This window comes from Erpetoichthys calabaricus, chromosome 12 (assembly GCF_900747795.2).
Source record: "Erpetoichthys calabaricus chromosome 12, fErpCal1.3, whole genome shotgun sequence".
NCBI classification, from domain to species: Eukaryota; Metazoa; Chordata; class Cladistia; order Polypteriformes; family Polypteridae; genus Erpetoichthys; species Erpetoichthys calabaricus.
Window position 1 is genome coordinate 133709359 of NC_041405.2, and position 17951 is coordinate 133727309.

At 38.8% G+C, this 17951-nt stretch overlaps 1 protein-coding gene across 1 annotated transcript in view; it reads left to right on the forward strand.

Annotated features, from left to right (window-relative positions):
• Positions 1-3939: 3939 nt before the first annotated feature.
• The window catches only part of si:ch73-63e15.2 (protein strawberry notch homolog 2), an 80258-nt gene continuing 66246 nt past the window's right edge, over positions 3940-17951 (forward strand). Inside the window, exon 1 of the mRNA XM_028816269.2 lies at positions 3940-4111. The gene's annotated coding sequence lies outside the window, so the exon portion shown is untranslated. The remainder of the gene's footprint in view (positions 4112-17951) is intronic.

Genomic DNA, 17951 nt, shown 5'->3' on the forward strand with positions numbered 1-17951 from the left:
ACATCTAATACACCTTCAAAAAAAAAAAAAACAAGTGGACAACATGCTCTTGGTGACCATGTTAACAATATACACCAACAATTAACCACACCAGTGTGGACCTGTGTCACAGTATTTTAGACACACAAAGCTGTAAATGTATGTGCAACTAGTGTTGCAGCTGTTATGATGGGAGTATTCATTTTTCTGAGTTCCCCGTTACTCTTAGAAGCACCTATGAGATGCATTCTAGGGTTTTTACTATGGAGAATTTCATTTTTTCAGTTAAATTCAGTTTCAATTTCTTTTCACTAGGTTTGAAAAATTTTCACATCTTCCCACAATATAATTTTGTTTACCATGGACACTGACATTTTGATGATGGGTTGTTTATGTGTTGCTAATTATGAACAACCAGAAGCACTGCAATCTTTCTGGTTGTCCAAGACTGCAAATAAAACAGCTCTCTAGTGCAATTTTCCTTAAGGTGCTCCTGGTTTTGATATTTGACTTTTAAATTACTTAATGATTTATTTTGTGTTTTGGATTTGATGTACTGTATGTTCTACTAGTGTTTCCGATAACGCATTTTTGGCTTGGTTTCATCTACTGATCACTTATTTCCATTAAGGTGCCTCAATTTCACTCTAGGCAGAATAGCAGCCAACAGTATAAAAAGTTAAAATATTATTACAGACACTGTATGACTTGCTCTCAAGCATACATTATATATATTCTACTTTTTGAGATACGCAGAGAAGGCTTAGGGAAGAGACCACCATTTGAGAGGAGCAGTTTAGTTTTATGCCAGGCTGTGAAACAACTGATGCAATCTTTGAACTGAGACAACACAGAGAGAAACATCAAGAAAAACTGAAATGTTTGCATATGGTGTTCATTGATTTGGAGAAGGCTTATGATGGAGTGCCATGTCAAGAGGCAAGAGGTCTTGAGGTGAACAAGAGAAAAAGGAGGACCAAAGCAGTGTGTGAGGATATGTATGCGAAAGTGAGGACTCAGATCGAAAGCAGTGTTAGGGTAACAGACAAGATTACAGTTAGAGTAGATCTGTACCAGGGATCTTCTTTAAGTCTTTACCTCTTTGATCTGGTTATGGATGTGTTGAGTCATGGAATAAAAGACCTTTCCTCCTGGTGCATGCCTTTTTGCTGATGACATTGTGTTGTGTAGCACCAGAAAAGAAGAAGTGGAGAGGACATTGGAAGAATAGAGAATGGCTTTGGAAAACAGAGGGTTGAAGATACATAGGAAGAAGACAGAATATTTGAGGTTTAATGATCAGGATTCAGACGTTAGACAGCAGGGACAGTTATTGAAAGAGTGGATAAATTTAAATATCTAGAATCAGTGATAGCCTGAGATGGAAAATAGGATGCAGAGATCACCCACAGAGTGCAGTGTGGATAGAACAATTGGAAGAAAGTATCAGAAGTACTGTGTGATCAAAGAATTAAGGTGAAGGTTAAAGGTACAATACTGTGCAAAAGTTTTAGGCAGGTGTGAAAAAATGCTGTAAACAAAGAATGCTTTCAGAAATATAAAAAATGATTGTTTATTGTTATCAATTTACAAAATGCAAAGTGAGCAAACAAAAGAAAAATCAATCAAATCAATATTTGGTGTTACTACCTTTTGCCTACAAACCAGCATCAATTCTTATTGGTACACTTGCACAAAGTCAGGGATTTTGTAGGATTCTAGTCAGGTGTATGATCAACCAATTATACCAAACAGGTGCTAATGATCATCAATGTCAAACGTAGGTTGAATCACAACCATTAACTGAAACAGAAATAGCTGTGTAGGAGGCTTAAATATGGGTGAGGAACAGCCAAACTCTGCTACCAAGAAGAGGTTGTGGAAGACAGTTTCATGTCATGGCAAGATTGAGCACAGCAATAAGACACAAGGTAGTTATACTGCATCAGCAAGGTCTCTCCCAGACAAAGATTTCAAAGCAGACTGGGGTTTCAAGATGTGCTGTTCAAGCTCTTTTGAAGAAGCACAAAGAAACGGGCAATGTTGAGGATCGTTGACGCAGTGGTCGGCCAAGGAAACTTAGTGCAGCAGATGAAAGACACATTAAGCTTATTACCCTTCGAAATTGGAAGATGTCCAGCAGTGCCATCAGCTCAGAACTGGCAGAAACCAGTGGGACCCAGGTACACCCATCTACTGTCCGGAGAAGTCTGGCCAGAAGTGGTCTTCATGGAAGAGTTGCAGCCAAAAAGCCATACCTCCGATGTGGAAACAATGCCAAGCGACTCAAGTATGCACGAAAACATAGGAACTGGGGTGCAGAAAAATGGCAGCAGGTGCTCTGGACTGATGAGTCAAAATTTGAAATATTTGGCTGTAGCAGAAGGCAGTTTGTTCGTCGAAGGGCTGGAGAGTGGTACAATAATGAGTGTCTGCAGGCAACAGTGAAGCATGGTGGAGGTTCCTTGAACGTTTGGGGCTGCATTTCTTCAAATGGAGTTGGAGATTTGGTCAGGATTAATGGTGTTCTCAATGCTGAGAAATACAGGCAGATACTTATCCATCATGCAATACCATCAGGGAGGCGTATGATTGGCCCCAAATTTATTCTGCAGCAGGACAACGACCCCAAACATACAGCCAAAGTCATTAAGAACTATCTTCAGCGTAAAGAAGAACAAGAAGTCCTGGAAGTGATGGTATGGCCCCCACAGAGCCCTGATCTCAACATCATCGAGTGTGTCTGGGATTACATGAAGAGACAGAAGGATGTGAGGAAGCCTACATTCACAGCAGATCTGTGGTTAGTTCTCCAAGATGTTTGGAACAACCTACCAGCCGAGTTCCTTCAAAAACTGTGTGCAAGTGTACCTAGAAGAATTGATGCTGTTTTGAAGGCAAAGGGTGGTCACATCAAATATTGATTTGATTTAGATTTTTCTTTTGATAACAATAAACAATCATTATTTATATTTCTGAAAGCATTCTTTGTTTACAGCATTTTTTCAAACCTGCCTAAAACTTTTGCACAGTACTGTATGTGTTTTAAGACAATGGCAAGATCAGTAATAATGGATGGAGCTGAGACATGGGCTGTAAAGGGAGCAGAGGAGAAGCTGGATGTGGCAGAAATGAGAAAGTTGAGATGGACATATGGAGTTACAGACAGAATAAGAAACAAGCTACAACAAAAGTGAAAAAGATTTCTAAGAAACTACAGGAAAGTAGGTGAGGTCATATGGACAAGTGATGAGGAGAGACAAGGAATATGTGGGCCAAAGAGTGATGGGAATAGAAGATCAGGGGAAGAGAAAGTGAGGGAGGCCAAAGCAGAGGTGTATGGATAAAGCATGGATAAAGTGAAAGATCTGAAGAAAAAGGGGTTGACTGAGGTGAAGGTGTAGGACCGAGCTGTACAGAGAAAGTTAATCAAGCAAATCGACCCCACATAGAAGTGGGAAAAGATGAAGAGGAACAAGAATAAGTTTATATATTGTTGAAATGCTCTCCGAGTCTTTATCAAGACTAGCCAGCATAGTTACTCTTGGATAGATAACAGTGCAGCATATACCAATTCCAAACAAAACATGAAACACTGAAAAAAATATAAAACAGAAAAGTAATAAAAAGATTTTAAAAAATAAAAATTCAAACAGCAAAACTGGTGTGTTTTCCAGAAAGGCCGAGTACGAACATGAGGCGTGGAGCACTCTACACAATGGCACTTACAACCAAATGATAGACTGATGGTGACCCATACCATTGTCTCAGTCAAATTCCAATACAAACAATAAAACATTAAAGTATAAACTAATTAAACACGGTTTTAAATGTGAGTCGTAAGGGGTAAATGCTGAAACTAACTAAAGTGCCTGGGGGGTAACAAGACACGCCAGCAGCAGCTCGCTCTCCCAAAATGCTCAGCGCGCTCGTTTGCCGGAGTAGGGGTGGTGACGTCATGGCGGAAATGCCCTCTCCAAATCAAAATGGCGTCAATCAGGAAGTGAAACAAACAGCCCGCAGGACCAAAAAGAGCAAATAAAGCGTCGATTGGGAGCGAGAAGTCGTTGCGGTGCTGGGAGACACGGAGCGTACACGACAAAACGGACAGCGTGAAGGGCTCAAATCGTAGGTGAGCGACTGAAATCAGCGGAGACGGTAGCCCCTGGGAGGGCCGAGAGCCATCCGGGGGTCTTAATGTCAACGTCGGAAGACGCTCGGGGGGCCTAGGATAAGGGCCGGGCTCTGGCAGGGACAACCTCGCCGGGCCGAGACCTTTAAGGGACTGGCAGAAGGTGGGCACTTCTTTAATGGGAGCCTAGCCTCTCTCGGGGCTTGGGAGTCGCTGGAAGAAGCAGGGCCTGGGAATATCTCGGGGGGGGGGGGGGAACCCGGGAGTCACGGGTAGGGCCTGGGAGTTGTCGGTAGCGCCGGCCTTAGAGGCTTACAAGCCGCCGTCTTCGCCTCATGGTAAAAATCGTCATGGGCAGGCTACAAGTATACTGATTCGGTGGGAGAGACGAAAAAGGCTGTCGAGTTCTTGGTGTTGTCTTTTGGGACTATCCTGCTTTCCCACTAGACAGCGAGGCACTTTGTGAGATCCTTTGTTTGTCTGAGGAATTGAAAGGTTGGAGGGGTTAGGGCTTTATGAGATGTAAACTGGCAGGGGGTGGGCACAATGGCAGTTATTCAGTTGCCTGATTTTTACTTTATTTAGGGCCAGTCACACTTTAAAAAAAATCTGTAAATGACGAAAATGGGCACAAAATAATCATGGAGGAGGATGTACTACTGTCGGGTTCCGACTCCCAAATCTAGTAGTGACACGTTAATCTGACAAACTAGTGGCACTTAACCCTACATTTAGGGAGGAAAAGGAAAGTCGTTAATTAACAGTCAGCCTGTACTGACAATAACCTTCCACAATTAGCTTGACTTGGTTTTGGGGGGGCTACGGTGGCTGCAGGCTTTAATTTCTGCTAATGTGGCAGTCAGTTGTTGTTTGTATACAAACTACATACTGTCACTTGGACAAGTTTAGCTTGTATCTTTTAATTGCTCAACCAATAAACATTGGAAATGTGCGTGTTTTTAGTTTGGTTTTAAGGATAAGTTTGATATTTTTCAAGTCAGTCAGTCATTTCTTCACAATCATGGTATATAGTAGTTCGCCACGTGAAATAGCATTCTAAAGTGATATATATATATATATATATATATATATATATATATATATATATATATTAAACTACCCAGTTCTGGTGTTTTATAATGGTACTTAGGTTCCGAAGTCTAGCTTTATGAAAATTTTAGGCTTCAATGTGATACTATGAAAGTATTGAAATTGAGCATCATTTTTAATCCTCAATACAGTACATAATGTAATCCAATAAAAAAATTAGCAAATTGCTATTCTGTATGCATTAAAATCTTTGAAAACGACTAATTGAAATTTTAGACATTAAAGCACAGGGATACTTAAACTACAGTCTAATATCGTTGGTGTAATGCACATTACAGCCAATCCCAGAAAATGTAATTCCACTCCATCTGCAGTCATTTTCTTATATGGGATTGAATTATGAAATAGTTTGTTTCCTCAACGTTATTAAGAAACCTCCTCAAAATAGGGCTACCATCAAATAATCATTACTGTAGTGAGCAGCACTTTTCATGATATAGCTCAAAGGAAATGCATGCACCATGCTGCTACATTCATGCAGACCCCATCCGTGAAGTGGCCTCCACAGCCAGCCAAGTACAATCAACTTTCACTTAGTCACTATTCCACAATTCATTTTCTACTAAAATGTTTGTGCACACTGAGGAGTAGCAGCTCTGTTTATGCAACGGAGTGTGAACATCTACAGTACTGTATTATAGTAAATGTAAAAATATTTTAAAATCGCTCATAATAAAAGAAAGTAACTTGCTACAGAAGTGCACTTTGTGGTGAAGGTTTGGAAATTGAGGGGTCAATGGAGCCCTAGTGCTAAAGAGTGTTGCCTGTCACTGAACAGCACACAATAAAGCTGGCTCATGGGTAAAAATAATTGTAAACTCCTATCTTAATGTGTTAAACATTTAACAGACTACATTGTGTTAACCTGTAGAAAAACATGTTCCATACCTACTTCAGATGCTATAATTTACAGGGTTATACTGATTAATATTTAGAGTTAACATAGTATAAGAAATGGGTCTGAGCCTCTAGCCATGCCCACTAGTAGCTTAGGAGACTCCACTGTCAAAATTAACCCGAAGTGCATTTGTAATGTACACTGTAGAATCAATACAATGAAATGTAATATTGAAACAATGTTAAAAATTTGCAATCGATATTTATTTTTTGACAAATCTACGCAGTCCAAAAATGAAGTAAAGCTTTAAAACTTGTGAGACACCTTCATTTTTTCAAGCCAAAAATGTTATCAAGAATTGATGTGTATCTTTGGATTACACACAATTACAAAACGGTATATCCATGTGGTTTTAAGAAGGGAAGAAGAAAACAAATCATTGTTGTGAGGGTCAATTTTAAAAGGAGACTAGCTGTACGCTTTATATTGCTGCTCATCTTTACTTCAGAAAGTAATTGTCAAGTGCTACTGATGCTGAGATGGTGAATTGCTGTCCCTGTTCTGTAGCCAACTAGGTAATAAGTGAAAAATGTCAGTATCATTTATATTCCTTTACTTTATGAAAGTTTATTTTCATAAGAAGTACTTATGAATGTTTTTTTTTTTTTTTTTGGGTCCGGTGCGTCCTGACTCAATGGTACGAGAAAACACCAACAGATGATACACCATTCAAGTTGCCTTGATTTCTAGTTATGCAGGGCATTGAGCTTTTTGGAATCCCGGACACTATATTCTTGACTCTCTACACCTGAAAAGCCCATTTTATGCCATTGTTTGACAATATTTTGTGCTGGAAATTACACTCTTATGGTAAAGAGTAAACCAATAGATACCTTCAGCAAAAATAATCCGAAGAACATGAAGTTGTGCCTGCCACATCAGCCGATCACAGCAGTTTGCCACTTAATGGGATACTAAGGGTTAAATTACTACTTTTCACACATCTTAGAAAAAAATGAAATCAGTAATATAAGCATGTGGAGTTATATATATATATATATAATCATAAAATGGTAATATTTATTGGTAGTCCTAACACTCAAAGGGCCATTTCCAGATGGTGAAAAATGAGAGATGTCTTTATAAAACATCTATATCATCTTATGAATAATATTAATCTAAAAATCAAATGTTTGCTTCTTAAATAATAACCTATTTATGAATCTCCTTGTAGATACCTTTCAACGAAACTGTTAGCCAAATTTATTCCTTTGTTGGATATTTAAAATCTTGAATTAGTCGAAATTAAAGATACAGTGGGAAAACTAATTTTGTTCTATAAATTCTACAGGTTACACACATCTTCAGTTGCTCACGTGTTGCAGTTATATTAATGGGACATAAAAGACAAAGAACTAGCCATTGTGACTAACAATACCACTAATATGATCCGTGCGCTACAGCTTATGGAGCTACTCAATGTCGGTCACTTTAACACATGCTCACTTTAGTATCCGGGCTGCTCTGAAAATTCCAAGAATTGTGCGCTTGCTCTGCTTGGTTAGGCACGTTTTGGCCATGTGCTTAAAGAGAACCAATGTTTATTGAACTTGGCAACACACAAACTTGAAACTTTTGCGGTCCCGCAATAGAACTGTGCATTTGAAATGCTAGAAAGGTTTTTGGAACAACAGCCAGCCGTCTCGGCAGTGAAGCTGCTCCCAGTGTGACTGGCATTCAGCACTTTTGTCTGCAACATCTGCCACAGGTTCCCAGTCATTTTTAATGTAGTTAACATGAAAGATGTTGTGATGCTGTGCATAAAATCCTCATAAGCCTAGGTATTATAACTTCACTCATTTGCTTTCTGGTTGGTATAGCATACAGCAGTTCCAAAACCAGTATCATTTGTCGAAAGCCATCATTATCAACAATGGTGAAGGGTCTTATATCCTTACATTTAAAAACTGCTATAGTTTGTTATTTTTTGGGCACAAGGCGAATTACATAGAAATATGGAGCTAAATGCCTTCTACAGTCCAGATTGTTTAGACTGTACTCATTTGGATGTTTACTGAGATTAAGTTTATGGGTGACGTTGGGGTAAATGAGTTCTCAAATTTGTTGTGTTAAGATACTTCTGAGGAGTTCATCTTACATATGGCTTTGTTTTTATCTGGTTGTTCTTTACCAGTGCATTATTTGACTCTGTACTAAGTCCACACACCTGATTGAAGTGTAGGTGCTGATTTCAGCTGAGGAGGACACACCTTTTTATGCAAAGTATTAGTGTTTTTTTCGTAGAAAGCCTTAACAGGCACATTCGCAGCGTGTACTGGATCAGATGACAAAAACGAAGATGAGCAAAAATCTACATATAGTAATTGAGCAGGCTAGATATTCACTAGATTGATCCTGAGACTTTAAGAATCAAAATCAAATCATTTAAACGAAAAATAATGATTAATCAGAAAATCAATGTTTTTACCCAGGCCTACCCACCAACATCTATTCGTTAAGAGTAACCTATGCTTTAGCACACAAATGATCTGACTAAAAATAACCAAATATAAATGTGCATTCTCTAGAACTGCAAGTATGAATTAATAATTCGTATTCAACTATGTAGAGTCTCTGAACTTCCTAAGTAAATGAAGAAATGAGATCGTCTTACACTTGTGTCATGAGTTTCTGTGGTTAAGATTTAGTCCAAAGAAAACCAGAGGATCTCTATGGCTGAGTGTTCCTGCTACTGTTTTAAACAAAGTACCTCTACAACCATCAGTAGGAAACCTGACTATAAATTAAGGAAGAAGTTACAAATTTGTATGAATAGCACAATTCAGATAAAAAAGATTCAATATGTGGATTTCATAGTTCTGTTACAGTGCATCCAGAAAGTATTCACAGTGCATCACTTTTTCCATATTTATGTTATGTTACAGCCTTATTCCAAAATGGATTAAATTCATTTTTTTCCTCGGAATTCTACACACAACACCCCATAATGACAACGTGAAAAAAGTTTATTTGAGGTTTTTGCAAATTTATTAAAAATAAAAAAATTGAGAAATCACATGTACATAAGTTTTCACAGCCTTTGCTCAATACTTTGTCAGTGCACCTTTGGCAGCAATTACAACCTCATCTTTTTGAATATGATGCCACAAGCTTGGCACACCTATCCTTGGCCAGTTTGTCGCCCATTCCTCTTTGCAGCACCTCTCAAGCTCCATAAGGTTGGATGGGAAGCGTCGGTGCACAGCCATTTTAAGATCTCTCCAGAGATGTTCAATCGGATTCAATTCTGGACTCTGGCTGGGCCACTCAAGGACATTCACAGAGTTGTTCTGAAGCCACTCCATTGATATCTTGGCTGTGTGTGCTTAGAGTCGTCCTGCTGAAAGATGAACCGTCTCCCCAGTCTGAGGTCAAGAGCGCTCCGGAGCAGGTTTTCATCCAGGATGTCTCTGTACATTGCTGCAGTCATCTTTCCCTTTATCCTGACTAGTCTCCCAGTCCCTGCCGCTGAAAAACATCCCCACAGCATGATGTTGCCACCACCATGCTTCACTGTAGGGATGGTATTGGCCTGGTGAGGAGCGGTGCCTGGTTTCCTCCAAACGTGATGCCTGGCATTCACACCAAAGAGTTCAATCTTTGTCTCATCAAACCAGAGAATTTTCTTTCTCGTGGTCTGAGAGTCCTTCAGGTGCCTTTTGGCAAACTCCAGGCAGGCTGCCATGTGCCTTTTACTAAGGAGTGACTTCCGTCTGGCCACTCTACCATACAGGCCTGATTGGTGGATTGCTGCAGAGATGGTTGTCCATCTGGAAGGTTCTCCTCTCTCCACAGAGGACCTCTGGAGCTCTGACAGAGTGACCATCGGGTTCTTGGTCACCTCCCTGACTAAGGCCCTTCTCCCCCGATCGCTCAGTTTAGATGGCCGGCCAGCTCTAGGAAGAGTCCTGGTGGTTTCGAACTTCTTCCACTTATGGATGATGGAGGCCACTGTGCTCATTGGTACCTTTTAAAGCAGCAGAAATTTTTCTGTAACCTTCCCCAGATTTGTGCCTCGAGACAATCCTGTCTTGGAGGTCTACAGACAATTCCTTTGACTTCATGCTTGGTTTGTGCTCTGACATGAACTGTCAACTATGGGACCTTCTATAGACAGGTGTGTGCCTTTCCAAATCATGTCCAGTCAACTGAATTTACCACAGGTGGACTCCAATGAAGCTGCAGAAACATCTCCAGGATGATCAGGGGAAACAGGATGTACCTGAGCTCAATTTTGAGCTTCATGGCAAAGGCTGTGAATTCTTATGTACAAGTGCTTTCTCAATTTTTTTATTTTTAATAAATTTGCAAAAATCTCAAGTAAACTTTTTTCACATTGTCATTATGGGGTTTTGTGTGTAGAATTCTGAGGAAAAAAAATGAATTTAATCCATTTTGGAATAAGGCTGTAACATAGCAAAATGTGGAAAAGGTGATGCGCAGTGAATACTTTCTGGATGCACTGTATGTGCCCTTACAGAAGCATTTTTTGCCTGATCATTATCTTCTCAGCAGGGTCGGCATAACAAGGACATACAGTTCCAACTGAAATGCAGATCTCGCCCTAAAGAGCAAGTTGTAAACTGTAATAGACAGGGGTTGAGGAGCAGTCATCAACACTGGATAAAATAGAGGAGCTACATCACTGTGAGTGAAAAATACCATTGATAAGTCCCTATAGGCAGTGGAGCATAGATGATGTCAGTGTTTACAGCAAGGCTTATGGATGCCACTAACAAAGAAACAACTATGCAAAAGAAGAACTTGCTAGTGTAGTTGTACAAGGTAGTGGACACTTGAGAGAAATTCTCACACATAAACTGCAGGAGCCTTAAGTATAGGCCACAGAGTACCACCAGAAAGATTTCAAGGTAGTAGACACAGGGTGAAAGACAAAAAGTGGACCTGGGTATAACACCTGCCCAAAGAACATGAGAAGTGTAGTACTCTTGTGTCATTTAAAGCTTCTGGCAAAGTAAATGAACCGCAGATGTATGGCCAATGGCACAATTAGAAGGTGAATCACCAGTAGAAACAGTACCAACAATGAGGTAGAGAATGACTAATGAAGTGCAATAGATCAGAAGGGCAAGGTTGTGTGGCAGCAAACAGCAGGTAAATCTCTACCAGAGGTCTGCTGATCATTGGGGAGCAGAATATGATCACAACTGGGAGGGCAAGAACAAAATACAGAATTAGTTGAAGGTAGGTTACACTTTGAAAAAATTGAATCACAAGCAGAGGCCCTTCAAAGCAACAGACATAGTTCGAGAAGGAATGGCTGTCAGAAGACATTAATTCAGACAAAAGACAAGACACGGCAAGGATTCAGGGAACAATTAAAAGTGGGGGGGAAGCACTACTGAGAACTTGTACTTTTGTTGTTGAAGCATGTGACAAGAGATGACTTTACTAGCCAGATTAGCCTAAATAAAAAATGTTGTTTAAAAAAAGATAAACTTGAGGAGACTTCTAAAGCTGACTTACGGTGGAGTAACCATTGTAGCTCATTTGCCAGAATAAAATTTCTGCATTCTACTGTGAAACGGTTTAAAAAGAACAAAGTTCTAAATTTTATCTTAAAAATACCCAGCTTTTGAAATAGTATGTGTATAGTGTTTTCACTAATACATTTGGTGTTTACTGGTAAATGTGTTTTTAAAATTTACTAATTAAGTCAATCTATTTTAGTGCTGCACTGTAATGCCACCTGACCTGTCCTTTGACACTAGGCATTCCAGCCACAAAACTGTGTCCCTCTTGATGATATCCTTATGTTAACAGTTTGTTCTTCCTTCCTATGAGCTGTTTTACAGTTTTGGATGTGAAGATTAAAAAATGAAATATGATGCTGACACTTTCAGGGAACTACAGCTTATCTTGGTACCAGTTGGCAAAGTGCATACACATCCTCGCTCTCTCATGGACCCAGACTGGTTTAGTCAAGTCTTTTGCACTTTGAAGTTACACATTTTTATTTCTATAATTTGCTTACTTTTTGCTTTGGCTCCCATTTAGACAGCCAATGCTCCAAATCAAAGTCATTGTGTCATAGATAGTGTGGACTGGCATATTGTTTACGTTGTGTATATACGTGCCACTCCACAAATGCACAGACCAGAATGCCAGCATCAAAAAATAAAACAATGTAACGTCAGAGAAAAGACAGAATTGGCATGACTTTAAATGTTGGTCCAACTATGACCATACTGTCAGCTATATAGACAGTTATGTATCATCATTATATGAGCTAGAATTACTAAGAGAATTTAAATGAAGGCTACCACTGATAATTTTTGGAAAAGTCATCTAGTATGACATGGCCTTAAATTGATAAAAAGTGTGAGTGAAAATGGCGCTGTGTATGTATATTTATATACCTTGCAAAAGACTGGTGTCCTGCTTAGTTCCCAGTCCTGCATGAATAGGCACCAGCCTCCATGATACTAAGTCAGGTTAAGTAGGCTTGACAAAATAAGCAAGTCTAATAAAGGATGCATTTACTCCAAAATCACTTTCCTGCTCCTGCTGGCAAATTTTGGGTCATATAAAATATCTTTTGCTTGACTTTCTAATTTGTTTCTAGGAATTTATGCCTAAAAAGGAAATTTTATACGGCCTAAATCATGATTAAATTGCTTGGATAAGCTATAACACCCTTAGATGCACATATACAGTAAATGCAAACAGAATATATCTTTAAGTACAGTCTAAATCAATAATGTATAGATTGAGTATATTTACTGATCAGTACACTTGGCACCATAACTCATACCAGGAGACAGTAGCAGAAAACTGAGGCTTTTTCTGCTTTCTTTTTGACTGCACCATTGCAAACTACTTTGTTGGAAAGAGTCTGTCAGACAAGTATTTGCATCTATTTGCTCAATGTGGAAAGTCTGCACCATTAAATAATTATGATTGATTAAATTAGTTAACTTTTTTGTATGAATCTTTTCACAAGGACAAAAGTGGGAGATGCTGCTATAACCCTTTAGTGGTTATAGTTGATTTAGAAAATGGATAAAAAAGAATTAGCACCAAACCTCTGAAAGATAATTGCATTGCCATTTTTCTAGGGTTTATCTTTAGTATTTCTATGTAATATTTTGACTCAATATTTAAAGTATCCTGTTGACATTATTGCCTTGCACCTCTCATGGCTTCGGATACAATATATCTCTATCTTTGTTTTTCTCCTATAGAGAAATGCTATATATTTCAGTATATCTTAACTCCTGCAAATAAGTTCTGAAAAAAATACTTTATTTCTGAGGTCTTATTGGCAACGTTGAAACATCAAAAGTAGTCCCACAAACCTATCTCTGTGGCTTCTTGATGCCTGTGTACATAGAACGATACTCTGATTCATGATACACACAATATTTAATAATTTGTATATTAAACTAGAACATTTGACTTAACATGTTTTTCACCTTGCTTTTTAAGATATTCCTAAAACTTGGTTTTTAGCTTATAAAATAAATGACATCACCACACCCATTTCATGTTTACAGGTGCTAGGAGTCTATTGCCATAGCAGAAGGCTCCAGGCAGGGGGTGACACTTAAAGAGGCCACCAGTCATTATGGCAAAAACAATTCATTGCAAAATGTCTGCACTGGAAAACTTTGGTTGTGTTAAACTTAGACTAATAACTTTCTCAAATGTTTACATTTTTTTTCCTTCAATACAATTAGAATTGACATGCAATAAAAAAAAATGTGAAGTAGCTACTTGGAATATTTTATCAAAGTATGTGTCCCATTTCACTCCAGAGTTTGTCTATTTATCCTCTCGGCACATTACTTGGTACTTTAATTCCTCATAATATAAATTTGATTTCCACATTTCACTGGTCTGTTCCCTTTCTTGGGTTCCATAGACTGGATTCTCACTTCTTCTAAATTCTCCGTGGATGAAGTTAAAATCCCAACTGCTCAATACATGCAGTGGTACTTTTAGGGGGTCTCAGGATTTGTCTTCTCAGTCTTGTGAGGAGCTCATAGTGGGTTACCCCAATCCTTAAAGTGTAGTTGTATCCACTAGACAGAAAGCTAAAAGCTAATGGTACAGAGTTCAATGAACTCATGGTCTCAAGGGAGAAACAGACCTCATGTTTAAAGAGTGTGTATGTCTGTCTAATGTAAAGCTGAAACATATGCTACAGTTTGCACTGGTGTGTGCTTTCTAGGCTAGGTTTCTATCTAGCTGGGAACTAATCCAGCACAAAAGGGAGGAGGAAAAAGGTGACCAGCAGGAACAGATTATGCTACATAAATAAAAACTTTTGCCCATCTTTACTGCCTTCATAGAAATATTTAGAATCCTGAATATACAGTATGCAGACGCAATCCATAATTTAGGTCTTTGATAAATGAGTGAGTTTGGGGGCTGTCTGAGTGGCCCTCCCTTAGGCAAGGGTACATAGTTGCAGTGGGTATAAGAGGAAGAAAGGGTATCTGGTACTATCAGTCACAGTATGTAAGAGTCTTTTACTATCTTAGAATGCAAACATTCCTGAGTGATCTGTAACCAATAAGGGGTTCAGATTAAGGAATATAGGAGTCTGGAGCTGAATTACTAGGATTTCTTGGGAGCCGTCTAGTTTAGGATGCAAACAACAGTCCATATAATTAGAGAGCCTAAGTGTTGAGGACCTTCCTAGCATCACGGTATGAGACACAGTACAAAAGAGTCTGTAGCACTTCTGTCTTGAAATATGTTTTGTGTATGAAATGAGCTTAACTGACCCCGTTTTTATATTAATAAGAAAAAAAAAACTGCAATTTAAACATTCTTCTCTCTCCTCCTTTTATGATTATTCACATTTTAGATGTTGTCAGGCTGCCTCAGCTCAATGCTATTCTTCATCTTTTTGAATGCTAAGCAAGCCGTGGCTGCTTGAAATCAGGTTTCCTTTCTCATGTAGCCCTGATGTTTGTTTTATCTTAGTCACTTCTTTACTTCATAGATAGCAAGGAGCCCCTCCTCCAATGACCCCTACAATGCAATGGTGTAAACTTTGGAAGTGTGGGAGGAACAGAAAAATTCCAGAGCTTTCCAGTAATAGCACGCAGAATCCAGGGGCTTTTCATTTTCTCATCATCCTTTAAGCCACAATGCTGGCTGCGACCAGTATACTTTAAAGAGAGGCCATCCGAAACGCTGAGTTGGTTAGTGGGAATAGAGAAAGGGATATGCCAAAGGTTAGAAGGAGAAAAAACCCTCTGTTTTACTGACCAAACGCAGTGGTCCACAATTGAAATACCTGCCAGAAGGTGTGTGTATATGTATGTATGTATGTGCACGTATATACATTTTTTTTTCTATGCATTTGTGTGCAGTGAATTCTTAGTGATGAATAAGTGATTTCATTGTGTAATTTGTCACAAGGCTATCTTATGAGAACATCAGGCCTTATGAAGGAAAACCACAACACTGTGAATCTGAATAAAGATAAAGTTTGGTTTAATCTTTGGCCACAATATCTTAAAGGTAAGATGGACCCCACCTACTGTCTTTAAATGAATAAGTCTGATGTTACAGTATGTCCCTTCGATGCCTTTTATATCCTTATACATGCTACGAAAAGCACATACTTACACACTTGTTCTGTAAACATTTTAACAAGGGAGCTTTTGTTTTCTGTTTGTAAGGATCTCCCTTCTGCTCACTAACTCAAACTCTGTCTTTCATTTCTTTGTTTATTCTAGTTTCTTTTTCATTTCTCCATCTTTCTCTGGGAGGGGTTTGTTCAGTTGTGTGTCCTCTTTTACACTACATACTCTTGAGGCTCACTTAATGAGGACAATAGTGAGGTGGGTCCAGAGTGGTGAAAAAGATTAGAGACAATTAGCATGGTATAGAGCAGGGGTGTGGTTTGATTATGTATATACAGTACAGTTAAGGAGAAGCCTGAACCCTTCTAACTGTTAAGTGCAGATTTTGGAGAGAAGATTATTTGTAATGTCCACATGAGGAAAAAAAATGTTTTTTTTTTTTAAATAAACAAATAGATGAACATTGCTGGTGAAAACTGAACCAGTGGTATTCACAAAAGTATTACTGGTTTTTCTTCAGAATTCAACTGAAAGATTGCAAGTGTCACTTTAAAGTAGCATAGGACTACTGTAGACATTTAAAGTAGGACTTCCTTTTCTTAATACTTGCATATGGTTTTTCAGAATTTATGAAACCTTTTGTCCGTTAAAGTGATTTCTTGTGTGCCTTTAAAGATAGAGGATTCTCACACCCTTGCAGAAAAGCTGTGTCAACGCTTTATCGTCTGACAAATTATTTTGTAGTTTTTCTGATACACATTTTATTTGCATATAAAAAAAAATGTGACAAAGACCTGTATTCAAAAATTTACAGAATTTTCCCATATCTACTTCGATTTATATTAGGGATGCACCGATACCACTTTTTTCGAAAACGAGTACGAGTATTTGCATTTCAGTACTCGCCGATACCGAGTACTTGCCGATACTGAGTACTTAATAAAAACATGATTTAAATTTACAGGTAACAGCTTTAGTCATATAATTTAACAAAAAAAACAAGGGACTAGTTTGGAATTAAGAACATTTATTTAAAATGAAAAGCATGTTGTATGCAACATAGTACAGAATAAATAATTATAAAAAAAAATTTAAACAGTGACAGTGCAACTCAAGTATTTTTTTCAGTTTGTTGTAAACTCTGCCGCTTTGGACAACACAAGGGGCATTAATAAACATCTTTGCTATTTAGTGCACAATATTTGAATAAACTAACAACATCCACCAACATAGAACTGTGGCAATCAGTGCAACTGAGGTAGGTATTAACATCAAGTCTAAGACGACTCACTTAATGGAGCCTATTTAGAAAAAGTGAGTGGCAGGTTTTTTTTTAAGAAAAGTAGCTTTTCTGCATTATCAGCAGTCAGCCTGTTTCTGTTTTCATCTATAATGTGTGACACTGAGCTAAAAAGCCTTTCACTTTCCACACTGCTACATGGGGCTGAGAGGTATTTCTGGGCCATTTTAGCCAAAGTGGGGAACCTGATTTTGTTGACACCCCAGTACTTCAGAGGACTGTCATCATGAGGGCTTGGGGCCTCTCCGAGGTATGTGTCGAGCTCAATGGCAGCACCTGCTGCCAGCGGCTGTGCTGCCTGGGGCTGCTCCTTAGCGATTTCTTCAAATACAGTGTCCAGACTGCTGCTAGTGCTGGCCTGGGCCTTGAGGAACTTTTTAGCAGGAGGTTCTGCAGCTTCTGCCCGACTCCCCTCTGCCTCAGCTCTGGACATCATCTGCAGCCCCTGCTTCAGGTGCAGCTTGGCCTCCGGAGCAGTGTTGTTGGAGAAGAAGCGATCTTTATACCTGAACAAAATTCATGAATGTATTAATATGTGGAAAAATAGGACTGATTTTAGTTTCCCCTAAACCACTGTCACAAATGCCAGCCATTTGGCTTTCTGGTAGTAATAAGGGAAATATATTTCATATTATATATATATTGCATACATTTGTATTTGTGTATTTTAGTTACAAAAATATAATATAATATTTCAGATGGAAATTAATCTTACATTTAGTACTGTAGTTTATCATTGAATACCTATAGCATACAGACTTTACCTTGGGTCAAGTATGGTGGAGATGAAGTACAGTGGGTTGGTCTCGACGTCACTGAAGCGCTTCTTGACAGCTGCCAGTAAGGTTGCTTTCATTGTCTTGACGCCGTGGTCCTCGTCTGTTTCTCTGTTTAGAAGTCTCACTAGCACAGTCACAGCTGGGATGACATCAGAGGCTAGTGCGTCGTAGCTGCTCACTTTTTTAGTTA